Below are 3751 nucleotides of genomic sequence, written 5' to 3'. Positions count from 1 at the left end.
AATGAGAACGGGGTGAGAGACATTGTCGAAGGCCTTCCAAAAGTCCAGGAAGACTATGTCCACTTCTACCCCTGCACCTAAGGATTTGGTGAGCTGATCATAGAAGGCCACCAGGTTAGTCTGACAGAACCTGCCACTAATGAACCTGTGTTGATTGCCCCTAAGCATAATCTCCCCTGCTGGCCCCTCGTGGACATGTGCCAGAATAATTCTCTCAAAAAGCTTGCCCAGGATTGAGGTAAAACTAACTGGCCCATACTTTCCCGGGTCCTCCTTCCTCCCCTTTTTGAAGATGGGAACCATGCTGGCCCTCTTCCAGTCCTCTAGCACCATACTAGAGCACAATGAGTGCTTGTAAAGCTGTGCCAGGGGTCCTGCAATGACCTCAGCCAATTCCCTCAGTACTCAAGGGTGGAAATTGTCCAGACCAGCTGATTTGAATACATCCAGTCCTGCAAGAAGTTCTCTAACTAGTTCCTCACTAACCCTTGGCCTAGGTCCATCTCCCCTAGGGTCTAAGGGGGGCCCAGGGGGGGAGTGGCTGTTCCCTGCTCAGGAAAAGAGGCAAAGAAATCATTAAATCTGTTAGCTTTGTCATCTGGTGTGACGACCAAATGTCCTAGCTTGTCCTGCAGGGGCTCCACGTTACCCTGAACCTTCTTTTTGCCCCCTATGTATTTAAAAAAATAATTCTTGTTGTCCTTGATCCGGGAAGCTAGTCTCAGTTCCATCTCTGTCTTGGCCTTCCTGACTGCCCCCCTGCATCCCTGAGCAACCGCAGTATAATCCTCCCTGGTAATGACCACTCCCTTCCATTGGGTGTACGCCTGCCTTTTAGCTAGGAGACATTCCTGGATGCTTTTGGTGAGCCCTGGGGGCTCATGTGCCCGCCTGCCCTCTTTGATCTGAGTTGGGATTACCTCCCTTTGGGCTTGGAGGATTATCTCCTTCAGGAGCAACCACTCTTCTTGGACACCTGGCTCCCCTCCCCTCCAGGACCTCAGTGCTTCCCTGACTATTCTTCTTAGCTCATTGAAGTCCGCCCTCCTGAAATCTAGGGCTGTTGTCTTGCTGTAGGCCTTTGCCACCTTGCGCTGGATGGTGAATTCCAGCAGGCGATGATCACTGTCACCCAGGTGGTGAAGCACCCTCAGCCCCCTCACCAGGTCATCACCTGTGGCCAGCACCAGGTCCAACTTGGCTTCTCCCCTGGTGGGGCTGTGCACCTCCTGGGTTAGATGGAGGCCCTACATCCTGGCCTGGAACTTACTTGAGCGGTCAAACCTGGCTGACTGCTCTTCCCAGCAGACGTCTGGAAAGTTCAGGTCCCCCATGATGACCACATCCTTTGCCCTAACTAGGTCAAAGAAGCTGTTGTGCCTCTAGGGCAGGTACGTCCCATCCCCATACCCTTATCCATGGATTGGGGCACTTGGCTGGGAAGCAGCAGTCAGAGGAGGGGACACTTTCCCAGCCCCATGCCCTGATCCATGGAATATATTGAACAAAAACAGCCCCAGGACTGACCCGTCTGGCACTCCACTTGATACTGGCTGCCAATGAGATGCCAAGCCATTGATTACTACACTTTGGGTGCATCTACACATGATGCTACATCACCATAGCGATGTGCTATGGTGACGTACTGTCCACAGGTGTCTACACATGACCAGCATCTACTTCACCATAGCGGCACACTCCACCATTATAGGATGCCGCTATGGATACTGCTAAAAATAACCATGTGCCGCGTGTACAGCACAGTACGGCCGGTTACTGTGCCATGCTTTAGTATTTCCAAAAGGCCCAGCAGCCTGTTAATTACTAGGCAAAAACTAATTTTGGTCCCTTTGTATGAGAATTTAAAGAAAGCATTTATATGTATTAAACTCTTTGACTTCACTAACAATAATGAAAACATTTTTGTGTAAAAATCCATTGCTCTAAGTGTCTGAAAATTTCTGTTTCAGAGCAGGTAAATCAGCATAAAATATTGAATTATTTGTTTGTGGCCTAATTCTTTTTTGATTGACATCCAGTACAAGTCAACTGACTTAACTGGTGTTGCCCAATTATCTATCAAGGTGATTATGAGGTCTCTGTGTATATAAGATGTACACAAGTAAAACATTAGTGTCCAATTTCATTTTGAAAGGTAAAGTGAAATGATATTATTATTTTGTTAAAGTGGTAATGAAGAATTAGAATCATTATTTTCATACATAGTAGAGTTGTTTAATTACGGGTGACTCTCATCTTGGAGACGAGAAAAAGAGAACTAAACTCAGTATTAACTTCCAAGCAATTGTTATCCTAGTTCAACAATTTTAATGAAAATTAAATAAATATTTTCATTTTATGAAGTTGAGCAGAATTCTGAACAACAGAATAGAAATATGAATCTAAGCACAGCATAAAGCTACTTCTCTTATATAATACTGTACTCTTGTTCCACATTATAAAACACAACTTTTTTCAAAGGTACCTGGGGAAACAGAAATAATGTGAAAATGACACCCAGAACTTAATATGTTCAACAAAACAAATACCACGCACAGCCATAAAATTGTCATCATGCATAACATCAGTCCCAGCCCTGTTATACCACTCACTTTGACAAAGCTCCCTTTGCATATCACCAGTCCATAGTTATCTGTCAATCTAACAAACATGAAAACAAAGGCTAGACATCATCAACCTTATAAAGTACTTCCTTTCTTTTGTATGCATCTTGATCATAAGCTGCCAGTCCACTCTACTCTGGGTGGTTTGTGACTTATAATTCTATAATATCTGATATTTGTCAGTTCCCATGCAAGGTCCATAATACAGCAGAAAGTCAGGAGAGAGAAAGGGAGCATTTTTCGGCTTTGCTCAAACTCTTTTTAAAGCCAGATGATTAGATTCCATAGAAAACTTGTATCTTGAACATGCAAGTAAACAAACAACAGTTAATCCAAGGCCATGACCATATAATCATGCTAGAAGGACCAGGCAAGTACCCAGGTGGAAAGAACCAGGGGTGGAGCAGGAAATAGCTGAATAATCCACAAGTAACACTGGGTGTGTCTACATGTGCGAATGCTGCAGGGTGAGCTTACTCGGTGTAGAGTAAATTACTCTGGAGAAAACCCACCCCAGGCAGGTGTCTACATCTACAGAGATGCCAAAGCAGATCTGCTTATGCTCCCTTTGGCCCTGTGTGAACTGAGGAGGGCGGTTCTGAAGGAAAGTCCAGTGAGGCCTGGAGACGCCCCACACTTAACTGCAGTGACAGCAGCAGTGGCAGAACTATGGAAAAGGCAGGAGCCCCCTTTTGTGAGCTTCTGCTCACCCCAGATTGGAGGACATCTGGGACCCAGCATAATTTCCAGGGGTTCAGTGCAACTGGAGGTAGAGAATGGACTAGTGGGAAGTAGCTGGACCAAGCTGTGCCACAGTGGGGTCTGACCAGAAGCATCGGGACAGAGGAGGAGAAAAGCTCTGTAGTCTGGGAGCCCGGAGGAGCACTCAGCATGTCATGCCACAGCACAGAAGCAGCCACAGCAATGGAGAACCTCAAGAAGCACCCCTTTGAACCAAATATCCAGTGGGAAGGCTTACTATAGAATGAACTTGATCTTTCCCTTGGCAAAAGGAAGTACTGGTGAGGCTGGTGGAAGGGACTTGATAGCTTAGTTTTAAAAAAACTGTTCAGGAAATAGATTTCATAGACATTAGGGCTGGAAGGGACCTCGGGAGATCATCGAGT

This window comes from Crocodylus porosus, unplaced genomic scaffold (genome assembly GCF_001723895.1).
Source record: "Crocodylus porosus isolate Cpor-Errol unplaced genomic scaffold, CroPor_comp1, whole genome shotgun sequence".
Taxonomy (NCBI): Eukaryota; Metazoa; Chordata; order Crocodylia; family Crocodylidae; genus Crocodylus; species Crocodylus porosus.
Note: the sequence above shows the minus strand (reverse complement) of the source record.